Source organism: Camelus dromedarius, chromosome 21, assembly GCF_036321535.1.
Source record: "Camelus dromedarius isolate mCamDro1 chromosome 21, mCamDro1.pat, whole genome shotgun sequence".
In the NCBI taxonomy this organism is placed as follows: Eukaryota; Metazoa; Chordata; class Mammalia; order Artiodactyla; family Camelidae; genus Camelus; species Camelus dromedarius.
The window spans coordinates 10,314,473-10,330,591 of record NC_087456.1 but is presented as its reverse complement, the minus strand read 5'-3'; positions in this window follow the sequence as shown (position 1 = coordinate 10,330,591).

Below are 16,119 nucleotides of genomic sequence, written 5' to 3'. Positions count from 1 at the left end.
TGTTTTTGTAAACTTTTCTGATTGTTAGGAAGTTATTTAAATTGAGTCAAAGCCTGATTCCTTGCAAATTTCCTGCCCGTGTCCTGGTTCTGCTCTCTGAAGGCAGCAAAAAGCCTCTTCTTCTATTCGCTTACTGTAGCTTTTGCTGTCCAATTTCTCGTGTGCTTTTTCTTCAACAGCCAGTGACCTCATGCTTTTCCCTGCTGATCGGGAACATATCCAGCAGTGTGTTTAACTCACAGCTGCCTTGCCAGGGCATTGCTCTGTGATTTAGATCTCTCCTTCTCTCTTGGCCCTGTTCATGTTGAATGAACACGTTATAGGTACCATCCTTTCTCAGCCAGCTGCAGTTGCAGAAAACTAACCAAAAGAGAGGCTATCTCTGGTGGTGATACTATGAGTGAAGTTAGTTTTTTACTTTATACTTTCTTATAATAACGGAAAATGTTTACAGTGACAATGCTTGACTTCAATCATCAGGAAAAAAACCCTATAGAACTATTTCTATTATGGAAGGAAGTTATTAATAAGGTAGCTTATAACAAGAGTGTTGATGAACACTATTGGCCTAGCGAAACTTTATCAAATCTCTACTATTAAGAAGAAAAAAATTCCTCTACCATTCTAGGTTCATTTGCCTGGTCTAATAATTGAATTGAGACAAGACAGATTAATAGCAGAAAAACAAATTTAATTATATGTATGTATAGGAGTCCCATACGAACATGAAACTCACAGCAAGTCAGTCAGCTGAGATTTATTTGTCCTCCTGAGCTAGAGGTAGAGGTCTGGGGCTTCGAAGGGAGAAAGACAATTTGCAGGAAGATAGGAAAAGCAAATGTTTAGTAAACAGATGTCTGCCATGCCATACAGAGACAATGGGACACGGAGAGGAATCTGACCTCCAGCCCTGCTGAGCTACCCCCCCACCCCTGTTTACCACACCTGGCCCATATTCTTTGGTGATAGCCCTCTTTCTGGACCAGGCCCTCTATCTAAATTCTTTCAGGCAGTTAAGGGAGAGGTCAAAAGCTCTTCCTGAGTCTTTTGGGCCTTGGTTGTTTTCAACTCGAATTAATCCACATGCCAAACTGGTTCATTTTAAGGAGGCTCGTTCTGAATCCCTTTACTACTAAGTACCAGGCACTGACCTAGGTAACACAGAGATAAACAAAAATAACCTTTTCATTCTAGTAGCTCTCAGTTAATTTGTCCAAAGAATTATGCCCTATGAAAAGAAAAAGCTCAGTTGCAATGGGAGCACCAAGGAGGTGCCCAGAAAGTAAACCTGTAGAGCAGTGAAGAGCTTTAAAAAATACCTGTTCAAAATTTCAAAATTTGTAGATACTGACAGGCATATGCAGAATAGATAAACAAGATTATACGGTATAGCACAGGGAAATATATACAAGATCTTGTGGTAGCTCGCAGTGAAAAAAAAGTGACAATGAATATATGTATGTTCATGTATAACTGAAAAATTGTGCTCTACACTGGAAATTGACACAACATGGTGAACTGACTATAACCCAATTAAAAAATGTTAAAAAAAACCCTGTTCAACAGGTAATGAGGAAGAGAGAACTAAACAGGAGGGTGCACAGATACGTTAGAGATTATGGCCCTTTTCAAGGAACTTCCAGGGATTTGGTAGGTTGGGAAGGCAGGGTGTGAAGCAGGGAGGGGCAAGAGCTGAGGCAAAGGGGGTCAAGGTCATGGAGGCCTTGCTGCTAGAGTTTGAGACTATTCTGTGTGCATGTGCATGAGAATGGGGGGCGGGTAAGGAGACAGGTAGAGTGAGAACCTTTGAACAAGGAGAACTCATAACTTCATCCAGAGAGATGATTGGTGATGGTAGAATTCCTGGCAATGTGATGGTGAGGAGAAAAGTCTTCTGGGTGAAGAGAGGGGGGAATAGGAGCAATACACGTACTTTCGTTTCTCAAGGAGTCTCCTGCTTGTACCCACTCACACGCCTGCTGCTCTGCCACAGGGAACGGTTAACGTACCTGCTCGAGGTGTAAGAATGTGTGCTCTGGAACCAGTCTTCCCAAATTTCAATCTCAGTTCTACTGCCTGTTAGCTGGGTGACCTTGGCCTCTCTGTGTCTCAGTCTCATCTGTAATGTGAAAATAATAATAGTACTTACCTTATTGGGTTGTTGGGAAGATTGAGTTAACATATGTACGGCTCTCTGAGCCCCTCCTGGCACTTCAGAAATAGTATTATTAGGTATGATTTATCTTCTGAAGGGTATCAGAAGATGCTACCCCAAAATATACTTCCTTGGCATGTGGATTATCTTAAATTAAAAGGCCATTGAGAACTTGCAGATGCAGGGAACACTCTCAAAAGAGGGCACACATTTTCTAACAATTCTTACTACCAATTTAAATCTGCATAAAAAACCTTACTAAACAGCACTTTACTGAAAAGAAAGTTTGCCGTAATTTTCCTGGTCATTTTCCCATAACTTGCCTCCCCTCTCCTTCTGCCCAGAAGCCCCAAACTCGTTTCCTTTCTTTAGCCCAATATGGTCTATAAGCCCCAGTTCAAACCACCCCTCTGAGTTACTCGTTGCCGGATGCTCCCGTCCATGAGCAATGCACCTGTTAGTAAACTGCTGTCTGTTTCTCTGCTGTTCATCTGTCTTTGGCCAGTCTTATTTACAGGGCCCCTGCTGGAGCACTGAAGATGGGTAGAGGAAAAAGAAATTTTTCTCCTGGACACTTCTCCTCGCTGTTCTACCTGTGAGGAGCCGCATGCCTCCATCATTAACTGTGTGACTGGCGCAGTTTAACTGTGACCAGCCCATTTTCCTGTTGGAAATGCAAATAATGGTACCTCCCACCTTACAAGGTCTTGTGGAGATCAAATGTAAACTGTAAATTGTTCGAATACCAGTCACTCAGTTAATATTTTCTCACCAGTCCTCCCATGATGAGGGAGGGATGAACCTCTCTGTTTTACAGACAAACTGAAGGCCCAAGGGGTGCGGTAATTTACCACAATTCTTCTGCCAGGCTGGGTCAGGTCTGGCTTGGGACGTGCACGCAGCAATTTCTCTCCACTCTCTGGTCACGCGTGCTCTGCCGGCCACCTCCAGACCCAGAATCCACATGAATAAAAGCAAAATCCCGGTCCAGCCTCCTCCTGCCACTTCACTGGGTGCTAATTGCCTCTTACTTCAGAAATGGGGATAATTAAATGGGAGCTTTATTTTCACAGGCCTCAGGTCAGGCTCAGCATTCTGCATCCTTGGTCAATTTCCCCACATTTCTAAGCTAATCTGGGGGAGAGGAAACTGTCCAGAAGCGGTTCATTTACCTCGAAAGGACTATAATTTGTAAGTGAATGGCATTGCTTTTAAATGCAAAGGAGTATCTATGAGTTGACAGAGAAGACTGTCTTTGATTCTTCAAATAACTGCAACTCCTAATGTTCTGGAAATAATCTTTCCTTCTTTCCAATTATACCCATCCCAGGAGGCGCCCCCTTAACCCCTCTTCAAAACATAGCCATTGAAGTTTCTCCAATCAAGGGTAGCTCTCCTTGCCCACAGGGGGACTTATTTGGGGAACAATTCTCAACTGAGCAGACACACTGAGATGCTACTAAATGCCAAGCACTGGAAAACAAAGCTGAATCAGACACTGTCGCAGCTGCTGGAAGTTTACAGTCTCAGATGGGAGATAAGGCTGCAACATACAGAACAGAAGGCAGAATATGGTGTTTGAAGAGCTCCATCATGGAGTCTGAACCTGCTGGGAGATTAGGAAAGATGTGGAGGGAAGATGGTTACTCAGTTAGAGCTCAAAGGCTGATGTGATTTCTCCACCCTATCAACTCTCCGCTGTCCCCCACACTCCACACGCACTTCACAAGTTGGGTCCAGTTGCGTTGCTCAATGCTTGGTCTTCTGTGTTTGACAGTCCTTCCTGTTAAAAACAAGACAACAGACCAAAGATGAAGTCATTTATCACCAAACGTCACCAAAGCAAGACTTAATACCTAATTTAATTACAGTTTCAGCCTCCCCCAGGAGTGGAATCCTACACCAGTCAGCGTGGAATTACCTGGTCAGCACGAATGAGGTCATCTGCCTAATAGACCCCAGCTGTCCCCAAAAGGAAAGTGACCGTGTCACAACCAATTTGCTCTTTGCAGATATAAATTCCTCGTCCCGCCCTCTTCTGCCTACAAAACTCTTCCATGTTGGACAGCAACTCAGAGCTCCTTTCTAGCTGCTGGATGGAGTGCTGCCCGATACATGAACCGTTGAATAAAGCCAGTAAGATCTTTAATATTTATCCAGTTGAATTTTGTTTTTTAACGGTACTTGGTTAAACATCACTCCCTCCTGAAGTCCTCCAGAAAGAAACTTTGCCATCGCTAAAAACCAAAATTCAGCTGAGTAAATTGGAAGATCTCTTCCCTGCACTTGGTGTTTAGTAGATGATGAATGAGTGCTTTCCGAGTGAATTAACGATCTGTTTCATCTCTGTAAGTTTGTATATGTATATAAGGTGTAACAGCACCTTAATCCCTCTCTCCTCTCTCTTTACCACATAACTTGGTTAATTACTTTCAATTGTTTGAAGAGTATTTCAGTACCTCGTTCCCAGGCTAGAGAGCTCCAGCTATGGAGCAGAAAAAGTAAGGGTAAGAAGACTGTTTCTTCTGGAATGGCATGTCGTCAACTGTATTACTGTTCAGAAATAATCTTCGCCTCCCCCTGGGAGAGGCAGTACTGCCCTACTACATGGATGGCTCGCTTGACCATGGGACTTGCTTTGCCCAATGAAATGTGAGCAGCAGGGTCGCGTGTCACTTCCAAGAAGGGGTTTTAAGAGCCAGTGTGTCAATCAACATGATCTTTTTCACCTCTGACCCCACCAGACATGCTCTTCCACCTGCATGGGTCCTGGTTAGATGACATGGGGCAGAGTGACCCACAGTGCGTGGTGTATGAGTGAGAAACAGACCTTTGATGCTGTCAGCTCCTGAGGTTTGGGGGCCATCTCTTACTGCAGCTTATCCTGACAGATACAGCATATTTTCTGACTTTTCTTCCTCCGAGGTGCTATCCAGCCCTTTTCTCCCACTCTGGCGATTGCATCAATTCCATGCCTTTATATTTGCCGAATCTGTATACCTCGAGCCACAGTCCTCACCACGTGAATAGCCTGCCGGCACCTCAAACACAGCATGCACAGAATCGAACTCACTATATTCCTTCCCCTCCCCAGATCTGCTGCTCCTCCCATCATCCTTTCCTATTTCCACGGACTAACTAGAGAAATCCAAGTCTCTGAAGCTGCTCTCAAAACCATCATCCTGCTGAGGGGTGAGGCTGATCACTTCTACTGCTGCAGTGTCTCACTTCTGTGTTTTCCCTCTTAAAGCTCCCAACCATGAATCTGGCCGTCCTTCCGTTTGTCACCTGAGTGCCTTGCAGGAGCTCTGCGGCTGGTCTCCCTCCCTGCCTTTCGTCTCTTTCCCGATTAATCTGTCAATCCTAACATCTGCAGGGCCTGGGGTAAAAACGTGAATGGAGATCCGAACACTAAATGTCTAAATATTTAAAACTTAGAAATCAAGATAAAAAAATATGCTTAACAGAATACATTCTGGCGCCCTGTGTTAACAAATACAACTTCGTAATGTTGTCAGATGGAGTCATTCGGACCCTGCCTGGCGGAGGCTCCCGTTCCTGGTGGCGGAAGGTTCTTTCTCCGTCGGGATTCAAGCAGTCGAATAGTGAAACCAACACTGAGGTGGACACGAGTTTTATTCAACGGCCACAGAACGGGGAAGCGGGAACTAGTTCACAGATCAACCTCTCGCCCGTGTGGCGGGAGGGATATAATTTTAAAAAGTAAAGACAAAGGGAAGAGATTGAGGCTCTTGATGGCGCGATGGGTATGCATTAGTCTACTGGGGAAGGGGCAAGCCTTTTTCCAAGGGAATGGGGCACTGCCCCCTTTTTATCCCATTTTTGGTCTTTAATGTTTGGTCAAGTCCACCAGTGGGTGTGTCATTTAATACGCTAATGTAGTCAAATCAATATATAATGAGACCCACGGGCTGTTGGAGGTCAGGTTTGTTGCCATCTTGGTCCCAGCTGGTTCCATCTGTTTTTCATTTGTTTGCTTGTTTATAGCTTCCTTTCTTATCTCTGGACCTTTTAACTTAAAGATTTATGTTAACTCCTGTTGAAAGTGAGGATTGGCAGATTTTGAGCAAAGACCTGGAGCAGCCCTGGCAACAGTAATGGCCTAGAAGCCCAGGTCAAATTTCAAAGTTTTGGATTCCTCAGAGTGACGTGATGGAATATGGTTGATCAGGAAGTACTGGATCCTGGACCCCAGCTCATCATTCACTCCCTCTTTTTCTTCCCCTCCCCAGTTCCACCCATAAGAGGCCTTGCACACACATGTGAGAATTCTGAGCTTGTGTGTGTAAGATTCATTTTTAACCCATGCAAGCAGCCAAGTTTTGGCCACCCTTCAGCCTACGGTGAATATAACAAAAACACAGTCTACCCTTAGCATGAAGGACCAAGGGTGGTAACGGTTTGTGCCATGGAAGTGGGCTTGCAGCTGTGTGTGCAGGGACTTCCAGGATCCCGGACACCCAGAGCACACCCAGGCTAGGATGGTCTGTCCTCCTGGTTTCATGTTCTTTTATACTATGGGGGTGGGCTGGGGTAAAATGACTGGAGGTAAGGGTCAAAGTGCATCCTACTAAAGTGGGAGACCTAGGGCGGGGGTCCCTCTTCCTGAGTCTAAGAGCAATTCTATAAATCATAATCATGATTAATACTTAGTGAGCAATGCTGATGTGGCAGGCATTGTTCCAAATTTTTGTTGTTGGTGGGTGGTAATTAGGGTTGTTTATTTGTTTATTTGTTTATTTAAACGGAGGTACTGGGGATTGAACCCAGGACCTCATACATGCTAGGCATGCACTCTACCACTAAGCTATACCCTCCACCCTCTAAATTATTTTTGATGAAGAGACTCAGCACATCTCTTAATTTACCTAAGTCATACAGCTCATAGGAGGCAGAGCTGGGGACTGAACTCAGGCAAATTGATCCCAGAACCACTGCGTATAACACGCCACACTGCCGCTAGGATCACCGCCAAGTCTCAGATCTAATTGAGGCCGTCTCTTGTTCACCAAAATGCAGTGTGACCCAGGAAAGGCAATATAGGGAAAAATCCCCCCAAGATTTAGAGCCAGAATGTTTTGGTTTTAATGCTGGCTCTACCATCTGCTAGCTCTGTCTATTAATCAGGGAACTTTGCCTTTCCATAAAATTAGGGGAGTAATAATATGTCCCCCATTGGGAATTAAGTGAGTAGTGACTATGAAAAGCTATAAAGCCCTGTTATTATTAAGCCTGTTATTATTAAGATGATATTCCAGTTACTATGGATACATAATAAATTACCTTAAAACTCAGTAGTGTAAAAGAACCATTTGTTATGCTCCTGGGTTCTGTGGGTCAGGAATTTCAACAGTGTCTTTTCTCTGCTCTGCAGCGTCTGGAGTCTCAGCTGGAAGACTTGAAACCTGGGAGCTGGAATCATCTGAAGACTTGCCCCCTCCCACGTATGGTGGTGGATGTTGGCTGTTGGCTGAGATCTGCCCTGGGGTTGAAGGCTGAAACATGCATGTGGAGGTCTCTGCATGTACCTGGCCCTCCTCAAATTATGGTGACTGATTCCATGGGTGAGGAAAGGAAGAGACAGAAAGATAGAGATGGAGACAGGTAGAGATAAAGACAGACAGAGACAGAGAGAGAGGGAAGCTGTAAAACATGTTGAACTGACCTCTGCCCCGCCCGGTTTGCATCTTTCTGAATGTGGCATTCTCTCTGTACAGGCTCCACGCTAGCTGGGGAGCCACTGGCGAGGTCTCCCTGCCATGGTGTGAAGCATCACGAATCAGGATGCATCCCTGTCTGCTTGCCTGAAACACCCCTCACCTTTCCAGCGCACACTGGATGAAAGTGTTGTTAAGAGCAGGTAACTGGCTGTGCAGTTTTGCTTTTCAATGGAGGAATTCGTAGTGTATCGAGCAACAACATGCCCTCCAACATCGTATTATGTTAATTTTTCTCCATCATACGAAGGTGATTTGACACAGTTTAATGTGATGTGACTAAAGAACATCAAAGAAAAAGATGGGAAGGAGGGGGAGGTGACTGCCCAGCCTCCTGTTCCTGAAAGGGACAATGTTCCCAAATGGACTGTCCCAAACAACCTGCGAGCCCAGAGCATCACTACTGTTGACCACGAGCCTTTTGTGCACAGCGTTTCATTTATTCCTCACACCACAGTCTGGTGGGATAAACGTGAGTATCACTCACATTTTACTAAGGAGACAGTGAGGACTCAGAGAGTCTAAGTTACTTTCCTAAAATCACATGGCTGTTAGGATATAGAGCTGGAATCTGGAGGATTAAGAGGGATGTCCAGTGCATCTGCCTGGAAGTTTGAATTGCCTGATACTGAACTAGCTGGGGCCCAGGGCTTCTCCCTTCCACAGAGGGTGGAGCTGTGCCCAACTTAGCCTCCCACTGGTCCTGAGGGCCCCAAGTGTCCCAAGCATCAGGCAACTGTGTTTCTCAGTATCCCCCTAAAAGCCAGCAGCTAAGCTTAGACTGCTAGACATTTCAGTTCCAAATGTGTATCTCTGCATACAAAGCTGTTCCCGGGCTCATCCCATATAGCAATGAGCAGACGGAGGTGGTGGGTGCCTCTGCTGGGGTTCAGCCCCATGGTGCACCCAGCTGCACTCTGTCCACTGCCCTGGCCAAGAGATGTAGAGAGAAGGCCAGCTGTATGCATCTACCGAAGTCCTGTCCAAGAATTCCTTCACCCCAATGAGGCTTGCTGCTGTGGCTGGAGCCCTCGCTCCAGATCTTCTACTTGACATCCTCTGCTTCCTGTATTGTTCGAGGCCATTGCATTTCATGTAGACACGTTCACATTTATTCAACTTTAATTTATATTAGCTTGTTACTTATCTCTTAGGATCTGGATGGGTCAGGGAATGCGGCATCAAATACTATTGTACATCCCAAGGAAATTTGTTCTTTCAGGTCTGCATCCTAAGGAAATGCTTGGACATAAATCCAAATAAAATCAGCTTAAAAAAAAAGCTGTTCTCTGTTGACAATTGTTTTCTATAAATCTAGGTAGAATTATGTTCATGAGATCAGAGTAGACATTGCTTGGATGTGAAGAATCTGCTTGGAGCAGTGTTGAATCATTATCCTCAAAGGGAGCCTCTGCAGACAAGCCCCGGGTGAAGGCTCTCCTGAGATCAAGTCCTAACGGGTGACAGACGCTCACTCAGCTGCCCGGGAGCGATGCTGCCGGATCAGGTTGGGCAAAAGGAACCATTCTGAAATGACACAAACTGACATAATGCAGATCCAGAAGTTGAAATCAGGAGCCATGGGAAGGCTCGAAAAGTGAATGGGCTGCCCCAGAACAAAGAACATTCTCTTTCTTAGAGGCATTCAGATGGGTGGCCATTTGATGAGTTTACATTAGAATGAGCAGAAGAATTGGGGGTGGTGGTGGCGATAACAATAATAACTGTAATTTTTACTTTTTGAGACTTAGTCTAAGTCCAGGAAGGTGTTAAATACTTGACACACACTGTATTCCTTAATCCTTGTCACAAGCTCATGAAGCAGGTGCTAGTGTCCACATCTGGAGGATGAGAACACTGAGGTACAGAGGTTAGACGGCATGTTCTAGCTTGAACATCACAGAAATAGATTTAAATTCAGGTCTTTTTGATTCTAAAAGCACTTGCTCTTAACAATCAGTCCTGGAAGTCAATGACATTCTTCTAAAGCTACGCTCTGACCCCTGCTAAACTCTGGACTTCTTGATTTAACATGTGTGGAATAAATCCCCTTTCTGAGGGCAGTTCAGAGCCCTTGCACTGTGTGTGGTTATATGGAGGTTATTTTCCTACAGTATTTTCCACTGGGTGGTCCCCACCTCTCTACTGGTAGAGAGATGAGCACAGGCAGTTCTTCTAGTGGCCAGTGAGCTTGAGGCCACCTGTTGAGAGTAGTGACCTGCTGTATTGTGAAGAGGAGGGCTGCAGGTCAGGGCTGCTCCAGGCCACTGACAGAGCAGGAAGCTCCTTTAAAGTAGAGAGTGTAGCTTCTGTACAGAAGAGTTCATCAACAATGTCCATCACACCAGAGAGTTATAGGAGTGCTAAGATATTGATTCTCTCAGTCAAGAAGGTGGGAAGGCTGGCCCTGGGATGGCCACAGCCTGGATCCAGGAATCCAAATGGCCTTTGACCAAAAACAGCCTCTCTGACTTCTCTAGTGTTGTAGAAACATCATTTTGTACATGTGCCTTGATGTGAAAAAGAGGAGAAACCCTATTTAGAGCATATTGCAGGTGATAGCTTAGGAGGAAATCACTGAATTTTATGGATGAGGAAACTGAGGCTCAAAAGATTTACTCTGGAGGCTGTTCACAAGTTCTCAGGTTTGGTCTGAATGATAGTAAAAAGGAGGAAAAAATTAAACAAAAGGCCAAAACAAACAAACAAACAAAACCAATAAAACCAAAAACCCAAAGGAAAAGGAAGAGGATCTCTACTCTCAAAGGGGGTGGGGCAGAGCCGGTGTGAATGTTACGGGGGCCTTCAGGCCCCCCACAGCCAAGCAGGCCCTCAGCCTGTACTTCTTAGCAAGGAAAGATGAATTATTGAAACACCAGAGTTTAACGTGCTATTCTTACTAATAAGCACTCTTAGCTACAACCCCCCAAAATGCCACTGGATGTCAAGAGAAGATTCATAATGACACTTAAGTTTGCAAAGAATCCCATTTTGAAACTGCAGCCATAACACATTACCCATGTTGTGCTGAGCTCATATTTAATTCTGACAAAGGACAAATACGAGGTGGTGAGAACGTAATGTTTTTCTCCGCCGCTGCCAGAGACGAGCAGTGTTGGGCCATATTGTTTTTGACATGGTGCCTCAATTAGGCCTTAAAGAATAGGTAGGACATGCTTGATAAAATAGGAGATGCTACACTGATCCGGGGAGAATTCACCAGCTTGGTTTGAGGTTTAAGTTTGATGTTCCCCCACCAGGGACCCACCAGTCACAATAATTACATTGCTGTCTTCTCATAATATGATTTATTTAGATGTTGCTTTATGAATTAATTCCCTCTAATTGCTGCTCCTCTCGCTGTAAATCAAGGTTTCTTGCTTTCTGTAGCACAGCGAACATTATCCTACAGTGCAGTAATTAGTCCAATTAGGAAGCAAGGCAGATGTGGAAAACCAATTAGTTTCAGGAATATGTCTGTGTCTGTGTATCCCAAGCACTGTTCAATTGAAATTTAATAGCAACTTAATAAAACATTGTTTTATTCATAAAGCATCTCCTCCTTCTAAGCTCCCATTTGTTTGTTTATCTGTTCGTTTCTAAAGGAGCCAGCGCCAACTTGCTTCATGCTTGGCGAGTTTCTTTCCATGCAGAGAAGATTGTTATTTTCTCCCTGTGGTTGGAGTGAAGGGATCCTGGTTGGGACAGGGAGGTTGAGGCTGGTGGTTTGGGGAGGGGTGAGCTTTTGCATCCTCACTCTCTTAATCATAAATGCAACCATTATTTGATCCAGGGACTTAAACCCGGAGACGTCAACATTGCATTTCACATACACATACTTACGTACATACTTCCACACACAGATACATACACAACTATACATGTACATAGAGATACACACACACGTACACATATGCAGATACACACATACACACAAATACGCATGTATACATGTACATAATACAGATACGCAGGTACATACACGCACCCATATACACAAATGCGTATACACACAGAAACATACACACATATGCATATACACAGATAGACGCACATACACTCATGCACACACATACACACACACAGAGAAACGTGCATGTATATACAGATACACACAAATACAGCTATACATCCAAACATGCATGCACATGCATCCACATGCACACACATATACATGTACACACATGCTCCTAGCCACCGCCCCTCAAAGGAACCTTGTCCCCAAGCCCCTTTCTGAATCTACCCATCTCTCTGGGGCTTTAGCTGCCTTAGTCTGGGGGTGACTTCAAGGGACATCTTACTTCCTGTGGTTTATTCCATTGGAAAATTGGAATAAAATGAATTATTAATCCCATGGGTCCAAAGGGGAATCTATTCCTCAAAGCTTCTAAATATTAACCCACCAAATCACTAACCAAACAAAATGCTTTAACATGCAAACGGTTAAATGGCCATGGATGACACCATCCAGGGACATGTGTGAAAAGAGGAAGAGGGTTACGTCACCCTCCGATTTAGTGGAGGGGCTGGGGAGTGAAGCCGCGCACACAGAGGGAGGAAGAACTCCTGCTTCTCTAGTTGGTGAAGGGTGGGGACTTTCATGAAAACTGCAGCTAAATTCTCCCCAGCAAGAGGAAGGCAGGAGGAGCCCTGCTGCATTTTGTCTGAGGACTGCATAGAATCTCAATGAGAAAGGGACCCACAAGAGTGCAAAGACCCTTCTACGTACAGTATTTGATGGAAGAATCTGAAAGGCAGACAAGGGAGCTGGCTTCTTTCCCCAACGTGGCAGAGCTAAAACTAGCTCCAGGGACTCCTGACTCATCACGCCATTGTGTTCTTCGCACAGCATTCTGCGGCCTCCCTTTAGGAAACACAGCTCTAGTTTCCAGAACATCTATGTACAAGAGTAATTTAAAAAATCTATCACGAAACAATCACAGTAGCTGGAAATCCCTATTCACTGCTCCGTGCGATAGGTAAATTACCGCACTTTTGATTTATGTAACTCATTATCATTGCACGGTGGCTGCAAGGATATGCTCCATTTGTTCCCTTGATCATTATGTGGTTGGTTCTCTCTCTGTCCTGAAAGCAAGACCTTAATAATAACCAGCAAGGGTAATACAATTAGCGAGATGTGGCATCAGTGTGTGCAGTTAGCTGTGTGTGGGGCTGTGTATTTGGGAAGGTCCAAGTGTTGAGAGAATTTCTGTGCAAGAAGAAACTAAGTCCATCTTTGGGGACCAGTGACCCCCTTCCCTCCTGACCCAGAAGAGGGATGGGGCCTGTGAAAGTTCTGTTGAGATCCTCAGACAGTCCGATGCGGGCCCCTTGGGTACACGCAGCTGTGTGGCGGGGGAAGGGAAGAGGGGATAGTGTCAGGGTGGGAAGGAAGAGGAAAGCGTTGTGATAAATCTGAGGTGGATCTCCGAAGATGGTGCCCTCATGACCCGAGAGATGAGGTTGTTCATTCCAGCTTGCAGAAAGTCATTATTGTTCTGCTGATTGCCTCTCTGCCTCGGGGGACATCATGACAGCGCTAGGGTTACAAAAGCCCAGCCACTCTGGATTGGATGAGGCGCTAGCCTGTGCTGATGGAGGGGCCTTAAAATGGAAGCTGGAGGAGCAGAAATGCTTTCCTTGTTGTCCCAGGCTTCACCTGTACCCGCACTTTTGCAGGGTGGGTGGGGTGAAGAAGGCAACTGTCAATCAAACCAATATCATGTGTTAAAAGGCAGAGTTGATTTCTGACAATTTAAATGAACAAATACTTACTGAAGAATACCTGACAGTTATAATTATCACTGATAATATAAATAAGCACATACTGCACTAGAGTCTATGGATTATTTAAAGAATGCTACCTGATCCCTGGCCTCAGGGTTCACAGTCTACTCAGTCATGAACAAATGGTCCAGATGCCTGTAAGACAAAGCAATAGATCATGAATGATATGGGAAGCATCCAAGCGGTTAGGGGCCCGAGAGAAAGGGGGAGGGGATCAGAGGATGTTCGTGAAGAACGCGATATGTGAGCTGTATCTTGAGGAATGATGGGGCTTTGGATAAGCAGAGGAGGGCACCGCAGGCAGGAGGAACAGCAGCAGTCACGTGATCATAGGAGGGTAGCGGTCACTTTCAGGGTAGCTGGCATCCAGTTGGTCCAGAACCAGGGGGATCTGAATGTGGGATCGGCTCGAGTTTGATGGGCAACGGACAACAACGGAAGCTCAACCATCATATTCTTGGGATTTTTTCCTAACACAGAGACCACCTCAGTGATCCATCCCATCTGCTCTGCTAACTGATTGCTTTGGAAAATCAAATGAATGACCCCTTGCAAATGACATTTAATTTTGTGCCCCTCACAGCTCTTCTTAGAGGCGTCTTCAAGAGCACCCTTCTTGTTTACAGTGACAGTATTGTATTATTCCTGAGTCTAACGATTTGTAAACTACCGCTGTAAGTTTTGTAATCACAGAGCAGCATAATTTTTCTCTGTTATTAATGTGTGTGTTGGTGGGGGAGGGAGGTGTTGGATTATAAAAATGACAGTTACCTAAGTTTTTCCAGGGACTTTGGGGGGCCACGCTTCCCCACTAGTGTGTTACTTGGAGGGAACTGGAAACCAGGACAAAGACTTAAAAGTCTCTTCTCAGCCTTCCCTGGGGCCCCACATGGATTGTGCGAAGCACTCCCTGCGGGGCATCTGCTTTCCCAAGCAATCAATGCAGCAACACGAGTGAGAAATGAGTAACAGCGACTGCTTAGCATCCATTCTTCCTTGTAATTAATATCACGTGGCTGTGCGAACAGCCTGGAGCTGTCTGATGGAGAAACGCTCATTCAGGGAAACCAGGCAACAAACAAACAAACACGAAAAAGGCGTGCTGGCACATAATTCTTGCAAAATGCAGAAGGGAAAGGGCTTACTTCAAAGCTGTCTATAACTGAATTACCACTGGGGGTTATGTTTGGTCTTTTTTTCTTTTCCTTTGAAAAATCAGCTCATATATTTTCTTGCAACCAAGACAGGCAGTCTCTTAATTGTTCCATTAAAAGAGGTGTTGAAATGTTACTAATTGTCAAATGCAATTAAGTGTAGCAACATGTCACAGGTAAATTAACGAGAAGCCAGGTGTTTGGGGGTGAGGGGAGGATGCGCAGCGCTGATGCTGACAGGAATAATCTTGATCCTTCCTGTAGGTGACTTGGGCTTGCCTAACCAAGGAACTGTACGCATCACACTGGCCCCTGATTATAGCTTTTAAGGGTTTCTGACTCATCAGTGGCCATTTGCTGTGTGCAGTTTTTAGCTGTTCTGTCTCTAAAAGCCTGATCGTGATGTTTAGAGCAGAGTGCTGGTAACTCAAAAAAAGGAAAAGTCAATTGTTGCCTTTGATTAACCCAGAGAAAGGGAACAGTATTTGCAAAGAACCCAGAGACCCACATCCGAAATTGCAGAGAGGTGTGCCCGCAGGGAGACAGATACCTACAGACAAGGTGCTGTTGTCCCAGTAGGTCAGGTAGGTTTCACAGTCTTTCATTTGATTTCACATTTATTCCACTGAACTATGTGCAGTGGGACATAGAGACATACAACATGGGGCCCCGCGACCCCTGCTTTTGTTTGCAACTGTTTCATCTAGGTCAAGCACACACATTTTTAACCAGAACGAAAGCTCTTTGATGGCAGGGACCTGGTCCTGTTCCTTTTTTGTACCTCCAACATCTAGCACAGTGCTTGGCACATACTGAGAACTCAGTAAGTGCTATAATGAACAAACAAAAATAATTAAGGAAGTTGCCAGAGGGAATTGCTCTGGAGGAAGATGGTACATTGGGATGGGGATTTGTATGTGTGGTGGCACTTGAAGGCTCACCAGATGCTTTAGAGACCGAGTTCCAGATGAGGTCAGAGCTGGAGGTGGACAATGGGGCATCGTTTATGAAGAAGGTAGAGCTGAACTGTGGGCTGAGAGCTGTCCCCGATGGAGCAGGAGGGAGAGGCCCCAAAGCTCAAAAGCTCAGCCTGGCCAGGTGCTCATCGTGCACGGTGGGAGGGGCTGGGAGGGGAGGCAGAGGATCCGGACCCCTCTGCTGCCATCCTCCCGCTCCAGGCCCTGAGAGGGCTGTGAAGGCAGTAAAGACATTGTCTTCCCGGCTGGCTGGGGTGGATGGGGACACAGCCACAGGAAGACAATAGTATGAGGACCTGTATGCT